This window comes from Felis catus, chromosome D2 (genome assembly GCF_018350175.1).
Source record: "Felis catus isolate Fca126 chromosome D2, F.catus_Fca126_mat1.0, whole genome shotgun sequence".
In the NCBI taxonomy this organism is placed as follows: domain Eukaryota; kingdom Metazoa; phylum Chordata; class Mammalia; order Carnivora; family Felidae; genus Felis; species Felis catus.
The window spans coordinates 34188610-34210392 of record NC_058378.1 but is presented as its reverse complement, the minus strand read 5'-3'; the positions used below and the strand labels follow the sequence as shown (position 1 = coordinate 34210392).

Genomic DNA, 21783 nt, shown 5'->3' with positions numbered 1-21783 from the left:
TACCTGAGTGAAATAACCAGATATTGAAGGTATACACACTACTTACCAACGATGTGAATAAATCTCAGAATAAAACTAGAGGGACACATGGGTGGCTCAGTCAGTTGTGTGTCCGACTCTTCACTTTGGCTCAGGGCATGATTTCACTGTTTATGGGTTTGAGCCCTTTGTTGGGCACTGGGCTGACAGTGCCAAGCCTGCTTGGAATTCTCTCTCTCTCTCTCTCTCTCTCTCTCTCTCTCTCTCTGTCTGTCTCTGCCCCTCCCCCACTCGTGCACCCATGCATGCACTCTCTCTCTCTCAAAATAAATAAAAAATAAATAAACTAAAAAAAAAAACACTAGATACAAATCAAATGTATAGATTCTCTTGTTTTCCATTGATTTTCCAGTATATTCTTCCATACAACATAGAGTCAAAAAGCTAGAATATTTTTTCTTGTGTTCCTTGTTAACTAAGATCAAGTCCATTTCTTAGTTTCATTTTCCATAACTCCAGTTTAACAGCTTTGTATTAAGCTGTTTTTTTTTTTTTCTTTTCCTGTCAGCATATAGCCCAGGGATCAAATGCTACTGTTTTTATGGGCTTCCACTTGATATAAAGCAGTCTCTACCCTGCTGCTTCCCATGTCAATCCTCCATAGTTTATTTAAAAGTTCACAGACTTCCTCACTACCCTCTGGAGTGCTAGAATCAGGAGGGTTTTATTTTCCAGTTTGGCTTCTCTGGAGCCACTCAGCTCTTGCCTTTACTGCCAACATCAGCATTATCATTAGCATCTCAGGAATAAAAACCAACAAAAATGGTTTTGCTTTGGGGTTACTTCAGGAGGAGTCACCTTGGTTTTTCTTAGAGCAATTGTTTCTTTTATGACTTTAAGAGAAGCAAAATGTTCTTTCATTAAATTGAACATTCTGCTGTACCCTATCCTGCCTGCTAGTGGAGACCGATTATGAAAAGTTGTGGGATCAGACCAAGAGGGACTTTTTAGCCTGTGTTCTTCCATTGACTCCTGCCCCCCCCCCCCCCCATTTCTCTTGATTGCTTTGTCCACGTCTTAGAGGTAGTTCCTCCCTGCTCATGATATTTATATGTTTTTTTCCTGAGGTGTTTGTTTATTATGGTCAAAGGTAGGCTATTATATGTAACACTCCTTACATAGTACTTGAACAATATGACAAGTTTTGTTGAGGCACAGTTTTATAAAGTACTATTGTAGCAAAAGTCATCCAGCTTTAGGATCCCTGGACATTTAAACATGACATCTGAAACCATATATATCACTCTCCCTCTTGACCTAGCAATCATGCTCACAAAAACTTTCCTACAGGCAGTCTGGCACTTAAATAGCAGAAACCTGTAGTTACTCAATTTATTTTAGGTGGAGAGGCCCAGTGGTTGGCGGAGAGTTGTCTCTGTTATGTGAGACAGAACCTCTTGTGCTGTCTTGAAAAGGAATTAAGAAATGTCAAAAAATAACTTAGACAAGGTGGAGTATAATTATATAGGAGAGTTTTATGTGAATTATTTTCTGAGGGGTTTCAAAAGAGATTGTAATCTGTTAGGGTGAGATTTTCCTGTGGATCACCTCCCTTGCCTGGCTAATATATGTAAAGTTATTTATCTGGTTAAATTGTAACCAGGGTTGAAGATTTGTTAACTCTGCCCCAGTACTCTAGTTTATTTGATTAGTCCCACAACAAATGTATAACCATCACTGAATGACTTGATTAGAGAGCTTGGCATTGTTATTTGTACATTCTTTCTTTGCAGTTAGCACTGATTAGTAGAAAGCCTATGTTTCACACTTTGAAATGACATCTCCACCCCCACCTACCACTAGGAGACCTGTTAGAATACTAATGGTTAGCAAAAGAACAACAGTATCTTTTTTTTTTTTTTAATTTGGGTACGCTTCCTGCTGTGAAAGGAATACTTTAGTGTATTGTTAAAATGTAAGAGCTTAATTAGTTTTGGGCAGTGCCTGAATATGTTTAATTTTACTAATAAATCTTAATTAAATCTTTTTATAAGTCAACTCATATATTTTTTTGCAAATTATAGAAGAAATACAGCAGACCTTCATAAATGGCAGGGATTCTGCTGATGAATTTTTTTTTAATCAGTGTGCTTATAAAACAACAACTTTCAATAAAGCTGTTTTATAACTGGGAGTAATACATAGAAGGGTGTGTGTTGGTCCTCTGGGGCCTTTGTGCCCTGCCTGCAAATGTAAGTTCTGGGCTGACTGATCACATGCTTAGGGGCAGGACTCTGCCTGCTGTTTGTTCTTGGTGACATAACTTGGCCTCTTCCCTGAGAGAGGGGTGGAGATCTTTCACTGTCTTTGCCTTTGGTTTTGGGAACCTTTGAGATCCCAAGGATTTTAAAATTGATTCTGGAATTCAACTAACTGGTCAGTTCACACAATAACTTTCTTTAAGAGAGTCTTGTTTAAGGAGGAGTTTTGCAGGTCTTGGAATTCTGAATTAAGGATTTAAACAGTAACATTGTTTTGGTAATACAAATGTGTCTTCTTCTAGTGCTCCTTTTGACTGTACTGCAAAGGAATGTTTTTTAGGGCTGGCCCTCCGTTTGGAAGCAGCTGCTATCCTGCAAACCTTATTGTTACACTGCTGACCTTTGTCATCAGGAATGCCCCTAGAGAAAACAGTCTCCTAATTGTTTTTCTTAAGCCTCTATGAAGTTTGAGATATGTCCTTTCAAGTTATTTGTGGTTACTTTCTTAAGTTTACCTTGTTTACATTTAATTGGAGGCTCCATCTTTTTAGCTTTATCATGAATTGTCAGTTCTGAGCTCCTGGTAGGTGGTAAAAAGAATTGCCCTTCCCCTGTTATCCTGTTCTGCAGGAAGCCTTTGTGGTTTAGATTCACAGTTTCCCATTGTTGCTAGCTGCAGTTGTCTCCTCCCTCCCATACCCTTCCCTCCCCACACCTCTAGCTCTTTCCTTGACCCTCCTCATTTCTCCGTCCTTTACCCCACAGACGCCCTTGGAATTGCTGGAGGTTGAGCGTGCTGTCTGGTGAGTATTGTGCTTGTGGCAAAACTGAGTGGATGGAGGGATACAGTCTTTGTGTCTGGTCAGTCTTTGTGAAGTGTTGCTCTGAATAGCAAAGGTTTAAACTTTGAAATTGAGGGTGTTGAACTCTCTTTACTTTTAGAAGGGCTTCTGGGTTTTTTGTTTTTGTTTTTGTTTTTTGTTTTGTTTTTGTTTTTTTACTCTTCTCTGTTTCAATTAAAGCTTTGGAAATTTGATGTTTATTACTGGTTAAAAAAAATTCTCATAGATTTTCTTGAGCTCATTAAGATTAAAGCAAGTGTTACAGGTTTAGTATTTTAAATTCCCTTCAAATAGAAGGTTATTTGTGATTTTTTAAATATTTTCAGTATTAATATATTGATAAAAGTAATAACAAAGAAAAGATCTGTTTTGTGGATAAGCTGGAAAGTAGTATTTGCTTCCAGAAGCAGAGTAATTCTTTTTTCCTCTCAGCAAAATGTTTTTGGCAAAATTCACTATAGATTATAGTAATATGTTGTTAATTCTGGGAAATGGTTTGCTGAGTACTTCAGGATAACAGATGCTTCTGGGAATTATTTTTTTGGAAAGTTAGATTTGTTCATTAGTTGCTGCTCACTTGAGGTGTGAGATCTATAATCCTTTTGAAAGTAAAATATTTAATATTTGGTGTTCACATTGAGTCAGATATCACTTTCATAAAGGGCTTTTTATTTCTTTGGATTGTATTGATCCTCAGCTAAGAAGCTGTACATGTGCACACCTTTAGTTCTCCGAAAGTATTGCTAATTAAAGTAATATTTATGGTAGACAGTGTGAGGGAAAACTTGTTCATGGGATGTTATTGCTGTTCAATTGAGTCATTTATTCAAGTGATAGTTGCACTTGTACAGTAATGATTTCCTGAGTTTTTACAATGTGGCAGGTGCTAGTTCCTATGCTAAGTACTTTGCGTTTCCTTCTAATTACCAGTACAATTTTGCCACGTAAGTAGTAATATCCCTCTGGTCAGCAGCAGTCATGCATGGGTAGAAGGAACATGGTTTTTTTTTTTTTTTTTTTTCCCTGCAAAATGAGAATAATCCCTATTTGGCAGATTCGTTGCAGGAATTAAAGGGCATATCAGACGTCTGGTGCCTAACTCAGAGTTGGTGCTCATTAAGTGGTGACTGCTATTCTAATTTTATAGCTATATTTTGCTGCAAGTCTCTTAGTTGTGTTAGACCTAGGATTTTAACTGGCTCAAAACCTGGAGTCTGGTAGCATGTTTTTGAGTATTGTGAAGGTTTTTGGAGTAGATTTCAGTGGATCCCTGCCCATTCCTCCACCTCCTGCTCCCATAGAGGAGGGTGCTTTTTTTTTTTTTTTAAGTTTATTTATTTGGTTTTGAGAGAGAGGGTGACAGAGAATCCCAAGTGGGCTCTGCACTGTCAGCACAGAGCCTGATGTGGGGCTCTAACTCATGAACTATGAGATCATGACCCAAGCCAAAATCACGAGTCAGATGCTTAACCAACCGAGCCACCCAGGCACCTTGAGGAGGGGTTCTTTATAGATGCCCTTCTTTTCTTGCTATCCTCTGTCACTTTCCCAGTCATGTGCTTGGCCTCTGTCACTGGAGTTGCTTGTGCCATTCAGTACCAGTGTTCTTCCAGCAGAAATGAGTCAAGCCAGTATAGTCAGTGGCATCCCTATTTTCCTCTTGTTGATAGAGCCATCATGCTTTTATTATTGTTTGTGCTGAAAGAATTGGGGTAGTGGTGTGTTTATAATGATTCATAAATAGCATCATTGCAATCAAGCATTTTAATTAAGAAGCTTTAGGGGTTTAAAAAATTAGGGGAAAAAAATCTCTAGTTCTAAGTTGTTGAGCCAGAGGATAATATAGGGCAACTTTATGCAACTCATAGTTATCATTTTGCCATGTTGGAGCCTAATATAATTGCTATGGATTCTCTTTCCTTTAACCCCTGCTGTTAACTAGTTTGGTGCTATTAGCAGTGTGTTTGAGAAAGAATATTGTGTTAGTCCTTCTGGCCATAAAGTAGAGTATCTTTCTTCCATAGACCTTTTGGAAACAGAAGGTGTGATTTAGGTATGATATGATGTAGGCAGTACATTCAAGGAAGAGACAGAGAGATGACTTGGTATACTTACAACTGAATTAATCCCGAAACTGAAAAATGTGTTTTACAAAGCTTAGCTCTTCATTCATTCTTTAACTTAGTAAGTATTGAGCATCTGTTGGGTGTAAGGAAGTGTAACTTCCTATATTGTATTCTAATAAAGTACAGGTATATTGGTTAAGTACTGATGAATGAAGTTCCTGGGAGGGAGGGAGGGAATATGTCCCAATTGGTAAGGAGCCATATTTAGACAATCCTTTGGAAAATGAGTTAATATAAATGACTACTCCTTCCTGATAGGGTGTGACTATCATTAATCTCTATTGCTATAAATTGCCAGCAGAATGGCTTCTTCAAACAGGTTTGCTGAGTGGAGAGGATTACTTGTATTAGGTAGGACTGAGAAGATGGGAGTGGGAAAGGAAGTAATATTCCTTAATGAGTATACACAGAAAACTTTTTTTGTGTGTGTATGTTTTAAGGGGATTAGTGGTAAATGAGGTTGGAAGCATGCATGGGTTAAGATTATAGAAGGTCATTTAAGGCCAAGGAGTTTTGACTGTATTTTGTCACTGAAGTTTTCTAAGCTACATACATAAATAGTGATTGATCAGAGTTTGCTTTTGGCAATATTTTATAGATGGGATTAGAAAGGGAAAAATGGTTTCGAAGTTACTATAGTAGTCTAGGTGAATTGTATTCAGAATGCATTATTTTTAGAATACATTTGCCTTCATTTTGATATGGCTTTGGATTTATGCTAACAATTATAGTTTAATGTCATACAACTTTACATTAAGTTTATGTGTGTGTATTTGTACATGTAAGAGAGAAAGGGAGAGGGAAGAAGAGACGTATAGGGGATGGCCAATCATCATGATCACTTTTTTTTTTTTAAAGGAAACCCTATGCCCAATGTGGGACTCAAACTCACGACCCTGAGATCAAGAGTTGAATGCTCTAGGGGTGCCTGTGTGGCTCAGTTGGTTAAGCATCTGATTTATGCTTGGGTCATGATCTCGCGGTTCATGAGTTCAAGCCCCGTGTCAGGCTCTGTGCTGTCAGCTCAGAGCCTGGAGCCTGCTTCAGATTCTGTCTCTCTCTCTCTCTCTCTGCCCCTCCCCTGTTCATTCTCTCTCTCTCTCTCTCTCTCTCTCTCTCAAAAATAAATAAAACATTAAAAAAAATTTTTTTTAGAGAGTTTGCATGCTGTACTAACTGAGCCAGCCAGGTGCCCCCCCAAATCCCCTAGGAATCATAATCAGAGTTCCTATTTTGTACCTGGCCCTAAATATTTTGCATATATAATTTTGTTGAATACTCTCAGCAGATCATATATATTATAGGTAGTAAATGACTTGAAAGTCATAGAGCAGGATTGGAATGTAGATTCATCTTATTCTTTATCATCATCATCAAAGCATTTATGCCTCACTTACTAATACCAGGTACTAGGCTAATTAAACATGTATACATTATTGCATTTAATCTCCACAACAATCCCATGATTTAGATGTTATTTATTAATCCCATTTTACTGATGAGGTGCCTGAGACTTCAGTAACTTGGTTAAGATGATACAATTGTTAGTTGTTAGGTGGTGGAGTCCAGATCTGTTCTACTTTGCTAACTCTGAACCCTAAGTTGTATAATTCACATTCTCTGGGAATGTTCTCTGGGAATGGTACCCCTTGGATCTCCACTGTGAGTATGGTGTTTCCTGAGGTTATGCAATGTAGTTGGCCCTGCAGAGCCTGCACTTTTAACCACTGTGTTCTCTCTACTATCATGCTGCTTCCCTCAGAAGTCAGTAAATTATCTTTACAACTCTGGATCCTTATAAGGATGGGCTAAGTAGCCTGCAACTGCCATTTCTGAGTTTGTCAGTTACAACAAAGTGAAACATGTCTTCTTGGCTTTGTATTTTCTTTCCAATTGGTTTTGGAAAATTTGTTTACATGACAGTTTTCTAAGTTCTTATAAAAGGAAAAATAAGACTTTCTATTTTTTATCAGCATACAGTTCTTGTTGTTGTACATGATGTAATAATTTGAAGCTGCCAAAGTCCAACCCTCAGGAAATTGTTTGAGTTGAGTAACTGTATTCACTGGGGAGTTTGAGATAACTAGCCCATAAATCAACAAATAGCTTAGCCTTTTTGTATGGTTGTAGATGCTTATCTCTTTATTTTCAAGCTTGAATCAGAAGCATATATTGATTCAATTGTTAGAGTCTCCATTAGAAAAAACCTACAGTATCGCAAGCTAGATATGGGCGTTTGGGGGGCTCTTTTATTTAAGGAAAGTCAGAATTTATCAGGGTGTTGGAATTGGTTGTTCTAGGTACTTATCCCTTCAAACAAAAAGTGTTCTCTTTCAATTAAACTTTCAGCGATTCACTGCCTATATATTCAACCTTTGTGTGGAATAAAAAGATGCCCTTAAGGAATATATGCTATAGTCCATGTACACAAATAACTGTAACATGTGGGAATGTTCCACATGTGCTGAGACCACAGAAGAGGATGAAATAAGTGAAAATGGAAAGGTGAAAGAAAGAAGGAATCTGGGAATGCTTTTTATTTATTTATTTATATTTTTTAAGAAATTAAAATTTTTTTGATGTTTATTTTTGAGAGAGAGAGTGAGTGCGAGCTAGCGGGGGAGGGACAGAGAGAGACTGAGATTCAGAATCCGACCAGGCTTCAGTCTCCGAGCTTTCCACACAGTGCCCAAGGCGGGGCTTGAACATAGCCGTGAGAATCATGACCTGAACCAAAGTCCCACGCTTAACCAACTGAGACATCCAGGCTCCCCCAGAAAAATTTTAAAGTTTATTCATTTTGAGAGAGAGAGAGAGAGAGGGAGAGAGAGATAGCATGAGCAGGGGAGGGGCAGAGAGAGAGAGAGAGAGAGAGATTGAAAATCCCAACCAGGCTCTGTGCTGTCCTGGGAAGGGTGGGAGAGCTCAGTTTCCCAAATGGTGATGTCATGACCTGAGCCCAAATCAAGAGTCATCTAAGATCATCTAACTCACTGAGCCACTCAGGCGCCCCTGGGAATGCTTTTGATGCAGCTTTTGATTGCAGGATACTTACAATTTTTAACAAGAAGAAATGGAAAGGAAAGGCACTCCTGGTGGAGGTAATATTAGAGCCAAGGTGCTGAGGGAGTAGAGTACAGGGCATATTCATTATACAGAAAGAGTCCAGCTTACCTAGAGTGGAGGATGAGTGAGGGGCACATAATAGGTGCTCAGTGAAATTTCTGATCAATGAATGAGAGAATAGAAGTTGTAGCTGGAAATAGTGGTAAGATCTAATAATTTTCAAACTTTGTGCAGGCGCCAGGCATATTGAATTCATTTTATAAATTAATAGTTAATTTTACTGGAAGAATATGTGTATATAAAAATATGTAGTATAAAAATCACAATCATGAAAATGAGTCAATAAGAAAAAAAAGCTGTCAAAATAGGTCTGGTTAACTGCTTTTTTTTTTCTTTAAGTTTGCTATTTGTTCATGTTTTTGCCCTATTAGTACTAGAATAGGAAGACAAAAAATTATGGGACAGAAACTTGTAAAAAAATCCATCCATTAATTTTCCCTTTTATGAATTAGAAAAGTACCATTTTTCTCTAGCCAAAAGAATGTCCCTCCTGGGAGCCATTAAAGATTTTTGAAAAAGAGAGTAATGTGGTATTTTAGGAGTCCTCTTGTAGTTACATGTAGGATTGGAGGCTTGGCAGTGAGTCAGTAACGTGGTGCTTTGATCCAGAGGTGGTGAGGGTCTGAACCTTAGCAGCAGTTACAATGAGAATAGAATGAAAGGAAATAGACATCCAAATCTAGCCCCCTGTTTCTAAAAAGAAATAGTTACTAGTTATTAAACAGCTTTCATATTCTTAGTATATTAGGTGTCTTCAATGATTGGTTACCTCTGGTCCAGAATCCTTTCATAGTATTTTTAGGGAAAATGAGTTTAAATCCCAATTTTAGTTTTACTTAAGAAAATAATGAATTATAGATAATATATCCATGAATTATGGATAATTTAGAAAATAGAGAGAAGGGTATAAAAAAGCCATAATTCCATCACCATAATAAGCCCCCCCCCCTTTTTTTACATTTACTTATTCTTGTGGATTTAAAACGTTTTCTAATAGTTCATTCTGGGTAAATCAAGTTCTGAGAAACAGGTTCCTGAACTGATAGAAGAACCCATTAACTGCTATACGGTGATGTTAAACATAATAAACCCAGAGATTTCACATGAAGGCTTCACTGGACTCCAGTTTACCAGGATCACAAACTATGTCAATGTCTCCTCTTTTCCTGTAAATCTTAGTCCATTTACCTTTATGCATATAGATCTTATTCTTCCAAATGCCTCTCTGTTCCCTGTTGGGTTCAAGGTTCCATCTCCTTCAATGAATTATTTATACAGTTTAAAGTTTTTTTAAAATTTTGAACCAATTTTGGACTTACAGAAAAGTTGCAAAAATAGTTCAACCAGCTTCCTCTAGTGTTATCATCTTATATAACCATAGTACAATGATCAGAACCAGGAAATTAGTATTGGTACAATACTACTAATAACTAAAGACATTTTTCAAATTTCACAAGTTTGTCCGCCAGTGTTCTTTTTTGTTCCAGGAGCCTATCTAGGTTCTCACATTGCATTTTAGGTGCTTTTCTTCTTTAGTCTCCTGCATTCTGTAAAAATTCCTCAGTCTTTGTCTTTTATAACTTTGACATTTTTGGAGAATATTGACCAGTTATTTTATCAAATGTTTTTTTGATTTGGACTTTTCTGATGTTTTCTCATGATTGGACTGAGGTCATATGATTTAGGCAAGAATACTGCAAATGTTGTGTCCTTCTCAGTGTATTATTACAATAGGATTCATGATGTTAGTATGTATTCTTGCAGGTGAGGTTGACCTTGATTGTTGATTAAGGTGGTTTCTGCCAGGTTGCTCCACAGTAAAGTTAATAGTATCTTTTACCTTGCAGTTAATAAATATTTTCATGGAGATACTTTGATGCTATCATTTATATAAATGTCATATTCTCCACACATGAAATTAGTAATGTTTACTTAGAGACTTCAACGAGCTTTTTTTATTATGAAATAAATTTCCTTAAAAGACCTAATCCCTTCTAAGCTTTCTACACCTTTTACCTGGTCTCATCAAAGGGTCCCCAGGATTTGTAGCAACAAATAATTTCTACACTTCATTGGTCTTAGCCAATTTCATGTCCCATTTATAATGAAGTCTCCAATGCTAATAACCTGTAGATCTATGAACCTCATTTACCCCACTATCTCTTAGGGTGACAGGCTCTTTCTTCCTGGCCAAGTGCTCCTCTAGGCCTCATCTCTCTTACGCACAAGCCAGTTTCATTTCAGCAAACATTTGAATGACTATTTTGTGTTTTTTAGAAACATCGGCTAAGAGAGGCTGACTTTGTTGATGAGGAATACAGTAGGGGATAATTAGAGTAGCTTCTGCTATAGTCTGGTTTATTACTTTGGCCTCAGAAAAATGGCAGTACATTTTGAGGTACTGGATATACTTGTGAAGTAATTATTCTTTGTATTTCATTAATACAGAGAAATAACATTTTTTTCCCTAAATTAGCTTCTAGAACATTACTTTTAAGGCTGGCAGTCTTGAGCTATGATCTTTTAAGTTTTTTGGGTTTTTTTTTTTGTTTTGTTTTTGAGAGAGAGAGAGAGCAGGGGAGGGGCAGAGAGGGAGAGAGAGAATTCCAAGTAGTCTCTGCACTGTCAGCGCAGAGCCCAACACTGGGCTCGATCCCACAAACTGCAAGATCATGACCTGAGCTGAAATCAAGAGTCTGACACTCAACCAACTAAGCCACCCAGGTGCCCTGAGCTATGATCTTTTAAATTAGCCCTGTTGGGGTGCCTGGGTGGCTTAGTTGGTTAATATCTGACTTCAGCTGAGGTCATGATCTCACGGTTGGTGAGTTCAAGCCTGGCATCCGGCTCTGTGCTGACAGCTCAGAGCCTGGAACCTGCTTCAGATTGTGTGTCTCCCTCTCTATCTGTCTCTCCCCCGCTCGTGTGCACTCTGTCTCTCAAAAATAAACAAACATTTTAAAAAGTTAAAGATAAAATAAAATGTAATAAGCCCTGTCACTAAAAAAAATTTTTTTTAATGTTTGTTTATTTTTGAGAGAGAGAGAGAGGGAGAGAGAGTGAGTGAGAGAGTGTGTGAGCGAGCAGGGGAAGAGAGAAAGAGGGAGACACAGAATCTGAAGCAGGCTTCAGGCTCTGAGCTGTCAGCACAGAGCCCGATGCACGGCTCGAACTCACAAACTGCAAGATCATGACCTGAGCTGAAATTGGAGGCTTGACTGACTGAATCACCCAGGTGCCCCAAGCCCTGTCATTTTTATTTTGTCAGCTGTGGATCCTCGGTGGAATTATGACAATAGGTTCAAGAATCCAAAATCCAAATGTACATCAACAGTAGAATTTACCGATTTAGTGCTAATAAACTAAATACAATGACTAACATACTAGATGTTGCTTTGATTAGTAAAATACAAATTTATTGATATTACTGAATTTATTATTTTTTAAATGTTTATTTTGAGAGAGAGCACATGCATGTGTGCATGAACTTGGGGAAGGGCAGAGAGAGAGAGAGAGAGAGAGAGAGAGAGACAGAGAATCCCAAGCAGTCTCCACACCAGCAAGGAGCCCAGCATGGAGCTTGATCTCACGACTGGGAGATCACGACCTGAGCCAATATCAAGAGTTGGATGCTTAACTGACTGAGCCACCCAGGTACCCCAGTATTACTGAATTTAAAGTAGCTTTTGAATTATGTTTTTTCTCAAGTAACATATACTATAGGGGCCCATTTTCTGTAATAGGATTCAGATTCTATGGACCCTGAAGCTCATATAATACAGGGGTCCTGCTTTTTTTTTTTAAATTTTATTTTTTTGAGTTGTAATGTTCTAATAAATATTAAAGTAAAATACTTTTGTTTTATTAGCAAATCAACAATTAACAAAATATTTTAATTTTGGTAAGGTCTACTTTTTTCTTTTTTTAAAATTAATTATTTTTAAATTTACATCTAAGTTAGCATATAGTGCAATAATGATTTCAGGAGTAGATTCCTTAATGCCCCTTACCCATTTAGCACCCCCCCCCCACAAACTCTCCAGCAACCCTTGTTTGTTCTATGTATTTAAGAGTCTCTTATGTTTTCTCCCCTTTTCTGTTTTTATGTTATTTTTGCTTCCCTTCCCTTATGTTCATCTGTTTTGTATCTTAAAGTCCTCATATGAGTGAAGTCATATATTTGTCTTTCTCTGACTAATTTCGCTTAGCATAATACCCTCTAGTTCCATCCATGTAGTTGCAAATGGCAAGATTTCATTCTTTCTGATTGCCGAGTAATACTCCATTGTATATATATACCACATCTTCTTTATCCATTTGTCTGTCAGTGGACATTTGGGCTCTTTCCGTAGTTTGGCTGTTGTTGATAGTGCTGCTATAAACATTGGGGTGCATGTGCCACTTCAAAACAGCACACCTGTATCCCTTGGATAAATACCTAGTAGTATAATTGCTGTGTCATAGGGTAGTTCTATTTTTAATTTTTTGAGGAACCTCCCTACAGTTTTCCAGAGTGGCTGTACCAGTTTGCATTCCCACCAGCAGTGCAAAAGAGATCTTTCTTTTTAATGTTTATTTATTATTTTTGAGAGAGAGAGAGACAGAGTGTGAGCAGGGGATGGGCAGAGAGAGAGGGAGACACCAAATCCAAAGTAGTCTCCAGGCTCTGAGCTGTCAGCACAGAGCCCAATGCGGGCTGGAACTCATGAACTATGAGATCATGATGTGAGCTGAAGTCAGATGCTTAACCAACTGAGCCACCCAGGCACCCCATCAGAGATCTTCTTTCTCCGCATCCTCACCAACATCTGTTGTTGCCTGAGTTCTTAATTTTAGCCATTCTGACAGGTGTGAGGTGGTTTCTCATTGTGGTTTTGATTTGTGTTTCCCTGATGATGAGCGAAGTTGAGCATTTTTTCATGTGTTGGTTGGCCCTCTGGATGTTTTCTTTGGAGAAGTATCTATTCATGTCTTTTGCCCATTTCTTCACTGGATTATTTGTGTTTTGGGTGTTGAGTTCCATCAGTTCTTGATAGTTTTTGGATACTAAAATACATGAGCCTCACTTCAGGTGAGCCCTGCTCTCTTTCTCTCTCTTGTCCCTCCTGGGATTCTCTCTCTCTCTCTCTCTCTGCCTGCCTCTGCCCCTCACTCACTTTTGCCCTTTTTCTCTCTCTCAAAAAAGAACAAAAACAAAAACAAAACTTTTTTGTTTTTTTTCTCCAAAGTTTTATTTAAATTGCAGTTAGTTAACATGCAGTGTAATATTGGTTTCCTGGGACATCCAGTGCTCATCACAAGTGCCCTTCTTAATACCCCTCACCTGTTTAACCCATTCCCACCCACCTTTCCTCCTACCCTCAGTTCTCTATAGTTAAGAGTCTTTACAGTAGTTTCTTATGATTCTCATGATTTCAGTTATTGTAAATGGCTCCTCTTTCACTTCTTCTTCTTTTTTTTTGTTGGTAGTTTATGTATTTGAGAGAGAGAGTATGTGCATGTATGCCAGTGGGGGAGGGGCAGAAAGGGAGAGAGAAAATTCCAAGCAGGATCATACTGTCAGCCTGTCAGCACAGAGGTCTAGGTGGAGCTCAATCCCATGAACCCTGAGATCATGACCTGAGCTGAAATCAAGAGTCATATGCTTAGTGAGCCACCCAAGTGCCCCTCTTTCATTTCTGAGTATATTTGTGAGTCTTCTCTCTTAGTGTAGCTAAAGATTTGTCAGTTTTATTTATCTTTTCAAAAATCGAGCTCTTCATTTTATCTTTTCTATTCTCTTTCTAGTATGTGTTAAATTAACTTGATTATGGGAGTCCTTTCACAGTGTATACATATATCACATAATCACATTTTATACTCTATACTACATTATAATTTTATTTGTCAATTATACCTTTAGTGGAAAAAAATTATGAACAGAACTTATTTAGGACTCTTCAGAGTCTATTCAGCAATAGTATAATACAGGTCACTATAACTTATTCAGAGTTGAGAGCAACACAGTAATTTCTTAGGTGCTCTTTCTCCTCTTTCCACTTTTGATTGATTACTTCATAGTTTTAAGACTTGGCTGGAAACTAGTAAATGTGGGTAAAGATGATGATATATTTTCTGTAGAGTTTGGGAATAAATAGCTGCCAGGTAGCCTGCTATCTCTCAGTTTGTTGTAGTCTAGGACTGTTCTCTGCAGAATGCTGAGAGTCCATTGGTTGCTACTGTGAGGGGCAAAATCAATCAGAGAGGAGTACTGGGTAATAGGCTATGGGAGCATTTTTAATTTAAATTTGAATAAATTTGTACATACAGCTTAGTTGCCATTATCCAGGTGGTGGTTATTTTATTTATTTATTTTTAAAATATAATTTATTGTCAAGTTAGCTAACATACAGAGTATACAGTATGCTCTTAGCTTCGGGAGTAGATTCCCATGATACATCACTTACATACAACACCCAGTGCTCATCCCAACAAGTGCCCTCCTCAATACCCATCACCCATTTCCCACCCGCCCCTGCCCTCCCCATCGACTCTAGGTGGTGGCTATTTTTAATCATCATATAATGACATAAAAACTAAGCAAGATTCTCTATTGAAACTGTATGTGGACACCTTCTTTGGAATAGACTGACACTTAAGTGTCATGCTCACTTGTAATGTATATTACATGCTCACCAATTTTTTTTCTTTTTGGAATCTGCTTGGGATTCTCTCTCTCTCTCTCTCTCTCTCTCTCTCTCTCACCCTCTCACCCCTCCCTCTCTCTCTCAAAACAAATAAGTAAACATTAAAAAAATATCTTGATAAGATGAAAGAATTATATGGCAAGTTTATATATATATGTAGTTCATACTTTTTCTGTATGTATAGGTAGAGTCACAATTTATAAACAGAAAGATGGATTATATGACAAGTAAAAGAAGCTTTGGTAAAATTTTGTGATAATGTAACCCACAATAACAGATATATAGATATAACACAGTTGGCTTCTGACCTCCATCCATTCCCCATTCTCAAATGGGGTGGGATAAAGCTCATCCTTTAGAGATAGAGGGTAACAGGGGACCCTAGAAACATTGGTATAATAGAAACATTAATTGTTCTTAAAATTATAGAAAACTTATTTAGGAATTAAGAAATGGGGGTGATCTCTTCAGGCTTGAGTTGGCCAAGGAAGGTTTTCTACGGTTTTTACAAAGAGGCTGGACTACATAAAGAGGGGAAGAAGGATATTTAATATCCCAAGTAGGTAAAACAGAGTTAAGGTCACAGAAATGGAAGAACACTTTGGGAAGAAGGTTTCATATAGGGAAATAAAAGGAGATAAATATAAAAGGTAAATTAAAGTCAGATTGTGTTATTAAGAAACAAGCTAAGAAATTTGCATATTATTTTGCAAGAGGGATTTTTTTGGGAAACTTTTTAATTTACACTTCAGAATATGCTTTTTTTTTTTTTAATTTTTTTTTCAACGTTTATTTATTTTTGGGACAGAGAGAGACAGAGCATGAACGGGGGAGGGGCAGAGAGAGAGGGAGACACAGAATCAGAAACAGGCTCCAGGCTCTGAGCCATCAGCCCTGAGCCTGACGCGGGGCTCGAACCCATGGACCGCGAGATGGTGACCTGGCTGAAGTCGGATGCTTAACCGACTGCGCCTCCCAGGCGCCCCCAGAATATGCTTTTTAAAAGCAATTTAAAAATCTTTGGTAATTTACATTAAATTACCAAAATTTAGATAAAAATACCAAAATCTTTTTGGTATGGAGTTCTGAATTTTGCTAAATGCATTATAGAGATGCCACCGCAATCAAGATACAGAACAGTTTCATCACCCTGGTACTGCTCCTTTGTAATCAACCTCTACCCTTACTCCCAACTCCTAGCAACCACTGATCTATTTTGACTTTTAATTTTGACATTTCTAGAATGTCATATAAGTGAAATCATGTAGTATATAGCTTTTGAGTCTGACTTCTTTCACTTAGCATAGTACATTTGAAATTCATCAGTGCTTTTGTGTATGACAGTGTTCTTTACATTTTATTTTTGAGTCTATTGTATGGATGTACCATTTACCAGTTGAAGAAGTTTCGGGTTGTTTCCAATTTTTCATGATTATGTGTAAAGCCACTATAAATACTTGTATACAGGTTTTTATGTGAGCATAAGCTTTCATTTCTTTTGGGTAAAATACCTAGGAATGGGATTGCTAGGTCATATGGTAAAAGTATATTTAACTTTACTTATAATTGCTAACTGTGTCATGTTTCATTTTCATCAGCAATTTTGGAGAGTTCCAGTTGCTCTATTCTTCCTCATTAGTACTTTTTTTTTAAGTTTATTTATTTATTTTGAGAGAGACAGAGACAGCACAAGTGGCAGGGGCAGAGAGAGAGGGAGAGAGAAAATCCCAAGAGGGCTCCACGCTGCCAGTGCAGAACCCGACACAGGGCTCAAACTCGCGAAACTGTGAGATCATGACCTGAGCTGAAGCCAAGAGTTGAGCGCTTAACCGACTGGGTAACCCAGGCGTTCCCTCATGAGCACTTGTTATCATCCAGTTTTAAATATTTTTTAGCACGGTTTAAATATTTATGATTTTGTTTTTAGCTATTTTAATAAGCACATAGTGTGGTTTTAATTTCCATTTCCCAATTACTAATTATATTTAATATCTTTTTATATGTTTGCTATCTGTGTATCTCCTTTAGTGAAGGATCTGTTAAAATCTTTTGCCCATTTAAGAAAATTGGGTAATTTTTCTTATCAATGAGTTTAGAGGATTCTGTATATATTTTAGATACAAGTCACTTATCCATTATGTGATTTGAAAATATTTTCTTCCAATCTTTGCCTTGCCTTTTTATTCTCTTAACAGTGTCTTTTAAAGAATAAAAGTTCTTAATTATGGTAAAGTTCAATTCTTTAATTTTTTTTCTAATGGATTGTGCTTTTTTGTTATATCTAAGGAATCTTTGCTTAACCAAAGGTCACAAAATTTTGTCTTCTAGAATTTTTATAGTTTTAAGTTTTCCATTTAGAACTATGATCCAATTTGAGTTATTTTTGTGTAAGATATAAAGTGTGGGTTAAGGTTCACTTTTTTGCATGTTGTTCAGTTATTCCAATATCATTTGTTGAAAAGACTATCCTTTCTTCATTGAGTTGCCTTTCCACTTTTATTAAAAATTAGTTGACCACGTATATGTAGGCCTGTTTTGGCCACTGTTCTGTTCCATTGATCTGTCTACTCTTTCACCAGTATTGTATGGTGTTGACTGTTGAGCTCTACAACTTTGTTCTTCTATTTCAAAATTAATTTGGCTGTTCTAATTCCTTTGCCTTTTCATATAACTTTTACAATCAGCTAGTCAATTTCTACAAAAAGAAATCCTGCTAAGATTTTTATTTGAAATTACATTGAATCTATGGATCAATTTGGAGTGAACTGACATCTTAAAATTGTTCAATTTATGAGCATGGCATACCTTTCTACGTTTAGATCATCTTTGATTTCTTTCACCAGTGTTTCATAGTTTTCACTACATAGGTCTTACATATGTTTTGTTATATTCTTGCCTAATTATTTTATATTTTGTGGTGTTATTATAAATGGTACTGTAAAAAATTTCAATTTTAGTTGTTTACTGCTAGTATATAGAAGTATAGTTAATCAGCGGTTTTTTTTGTACTGACTTTGTGTTCTATGACTTACCCCACATATTAGTTCTCAGAATTTTGTTTTGTTTTTTTTTTAGATTCCTTGGGACTTTTAAATGTAAAAGAACATCATGTTGTTTGTGAATAAGGACAGTTTTATTTCTTCCATCCCAATCTCTCTATTTTTTATTTCTTTTTCTTGCCTTGTTGCATAGGCTGTGACCTCCAGTATGATGTTGAATAGCAGTGGTAAGAGTAGACATCTTTGCCTTGCTTGGGACTTGAAAAAGGTGAGAGTGATCCTACCTCGCTCTTCTGCTAAGGCATAATTCAAGCTTTTTACCTTTTTGTGTAAAATGCACAAAAATAAGTAATGAGGCATATTAAAGAGAAATATTAATTTTTTAAAAAAGTAATTATATAGTGAATTGGAATGGCAAGAGATAGGAGGCCAGCAAGAGGTAACCTATTATAATAATCTAAATGGGAAGTAATTGTGGTATAAACTAGGGTGATGACAGTGGAAGTGAAAAAGAAGAATCAATAAAGAGATTTTTGAGGGGAGAATTGATAAGACTTTGTGACATGGATAAGGAAGGAGGGGATGGATAGGAAGGAGTCCAAGACTACAGAGGTTTTCAGCCTGGGTAATTGGAAATGCCATTAGTTAAAAAAAAAAAAAAAAAAGATAATCAGAGAGGAGGCACTATATTTGGGGGCAAAGGAGGTGGTGTCTTTTTTTTTAAATTTTTTATGTTTATTTTTGAGAGCAAGAGAGACAGAGCACAAGTGGGGGAGGGGCAGAGAGAGGAAGACACAGAATCCAAAGCAGGCTCCAGACTCTGAGCTGTCAGCACAGAGCCCGATGCGGGGCTCAAACCCACTGACCACAATATCATGACCTGATCCGAAGGTGGACACTTAACCAGCTGAACCACCCAGGCACCTCAGGAGGTGGTTTCTGATTTGGACATATTGAACTTACAAAAGTGTGACAATGTGCAAGTATTTGGTGATTTGGTTTTAAAGTTCATGCGATTTGTGATTTGTCAGACCAGAAGTGATGGTTGAAGTTCTGACAGAGGAGGATGAGAATACCATGGGTGGAATTGTAGAGATGAGCAAGAACTTCTGATTTAAACTTTAAGGAATGTATTCTTTTAAGAATGTAACAAAGGAGAGGAAAAGTGAACTGTCAGTAGGAGGAACCAGTGTTCTGGTTTGTTATTCCATTTTATTCATTCTCTCATTTTCTTATTAATTCACCCAATGAATCCAGGATTATGTAGCCTCAAGGCAGCCAGTGTTAGGTGCTGCAAAAAAGAAGAATGAGGCCTGTGGAAAAAGCCAGTAGGTTTTGCAATTAGGAGACTTCTTTAGATAGCGATGTTCCATGAAGGAAAGTTGTGGTGGTGGAGTCAAGATTAGCACCGTGTCCTGAAGAGGTTGATAGTGAGCATGAAGAGGTAGCAGTTGTAAGTTATTAATTGTGGAGACATTTAGTAGTGGAAGGTACAAAAAAATTTAGGACAGTAGGCATAGGAGTTAATAATTTTGAGGTGGTCTTTGTTGTTGCTGTTTTTATTTTTCTTTTTAAAGAATATAGGATATCTGTATGAGGTTATCTTTAAAGGGAAAAGAACTTACAAGGAGGAAATGTTTGAAAGGTAATAGTAATAATAATCATTTATACGGTAATTACTATATGCCGGACATTGAATTAGCAGTTTGCATGAATTAACTAATTTTTTAAAAATGTTTATTTATTTTTTCAGGGGAAGAAGGGTGGAGGGGGGTGGACAGACGATCTGAAGTAGACTCAGTGCTGACAGCAGCACTGCCTGGTGTGGGGCTCAAACCCATGAACCATGAGATCATGACCTGAGCCAAAGCTGGATGCTTAATCGGCTGAGTCATGCAGGCGCCCCTGAATTAACTAGTTTTAATTCTTATAATAACTAGCAAGATACTATATAGTTAAGAATTATTGACATATGGAGCATACCGAGGGATTGAGGTAATTTCTTGTTGATTTATCAGTGCAAATATAGTTTTCTTAAGTAAATTACAAGTAAACTGCTGTATAGAGTAATAGAAACTAGAAATGGGAGCAACTTTCCTGGTTAACTCTTTGGATATCTCATTGTAGTGCAGTTTGACTTCCTAATATTTGGGTTATTTTTGGTATTAATCACTTGTAATGGGGCTACTCTTCCTTCATTAGAAACTGAGATACTCTTCATGGTTTTTCCATTTTGAATCATTGATCAGTTGGACATGGTCATTCTTTGTAGACCTTCTAAAATGTTACTCTGTTCCTTGTAATAGGCTCAACTGTTTGGCTTTTTACAAATAGAAAGTTAAACTTTGTATTTTAAAAGTAATTGTAAAATTAAACTGTTTCTCCAAGCACATAGTTAAATTGTGCTAACATATCATTTGTCCTGTATGAGGGTTATTGTTCTTTTTATACAATTAGAAGACTTCTTCCTGGTGGCTTACAGCTTTCTAGTATCCTGAAGTCCCCAAACCAAAATTTACACTTACACTTTCAGCCATTATTCATTCATTGTTTTGAAAACTTGCTAGTACTTTGGCATGCCTATTACATTAAATCTCAACCACTGTGTAAAATAGGCATTCTGCCATCATTTTAACAGACCCAGAAAACACAGTTCAGGACACTTAAATAGTTCAGGATTACCCAAAATAGTAAAAATATGGAAGTCGAACCCATGTCCTCTAACTCCAAGTCTGGTTCTGCTCCTGTTTGTATATCATAATTACATCGCTTGCTCTTATAACAATTAGGCATTGTACTGTATGTTGAGTTTTCCTTTTCATAGATGTAGTATTGGAACTTTATTCTATTTTTCCCTCATATCTAATACTTTTATTTTATCATCATATCAGGCTTTTTTGCATTTATCTTTCTCTTCTCCTTTTTCTTTTTTTAAATTTTAGTTTGGGATTGCTTAATATCACCTGGCATGGTTATTATCTGCTAGCTTAATGATTTTAGTCATTTTTTCATTGAATCACGAATACTGCATACATTACAAGGTAATTTCTACATAATTTTAAATTCTTTTTTTTTTTTTTTGCTGATATTAATTCTCTTTCAACTTAAAAAAAATGATTTGAGGGGTGCCTGGGTGTCTCAGTTGGTTAAGCGTCCGACTTCAGCTCAGGTCACGATTTCGCGGTCTGTGAGTTCAAGCCCCACGTCGGGCTCCGGGCTGATGGCTCAGACCCTGGAGCCTGCTTCCGATTCTGTGTCTTCCTCTCTCTCTGCCCCTCCCCCATTCATGCTCTGTCTCTCTGTGTCTCAAAAATAAATAAAAACTTTAAAAAAATGATTTGAAACTTATAGGGGAGTTATAAGAAATGGTACAAAGAATCCCTATATCCCTTTCAGTCACATTTACCGGTTGTTAACATTATTGCTATATTTATTGTACCATTTTCCCTTTCTCTTTGTATTTACATATACACACACACGTATATATATATAAAATACACACACACATGTATATTTTTCCCTTCCGAACCATTTCAGAGTACGTTGCAGATATTATGATCTTTTACCTCTAAATACTTGAATATTTATTACCTAAGATGTTCTTTTATTTATTTATTTGTTTACTTATTTATTTATTTATTTATTTTTAGAGGTTTATTTTATTTTTTGAGAGAGAGTGAGAGAGTAAGTGCAGGAGAGGCAGAGAGAGAGGGGAACAGAGGATCTGAAGTGGGATCCATGCTGATACCAGAGAGCCTGATGCG

At 37.0% G+C, this 21783-nt stretch overlaps 1 protein-coding gene across 9 annotated transcripts in view; it reads left to right on the top strand.

The window, feature by feature from the left end:
- Window positions 1-21783, top strand: part of USP54 (ubiquitin specific peptidase 54) — a 132862-nt gene that overhangs the window by 45595 nt on the left and 65484 nt on the right. For 2 of the 9 annotated variants that reach the window (XM_045040158.1, XM_045040160.1), the window contains exon 2: window positions 3006-3043. The exons of 3 other annotated variants lie outside the window; for them this stretch is intronic. The gene's annotated coding sequence lies outside the window, so the exon portion shown is untranslated. Of the gene's footprint in view, window positions 1-2312; window positions 2416-2517; window positions 2824-3005; window positions 3044-11970; window positions 11989-18212; window positions 18288-21783 lie in introns of those variants that run through there. 4 more of the 9 variants (XM_045040162.1, XM_045040157.1, XM_045040159.1 and 1 more) reach the window with 4 other exon arrangements.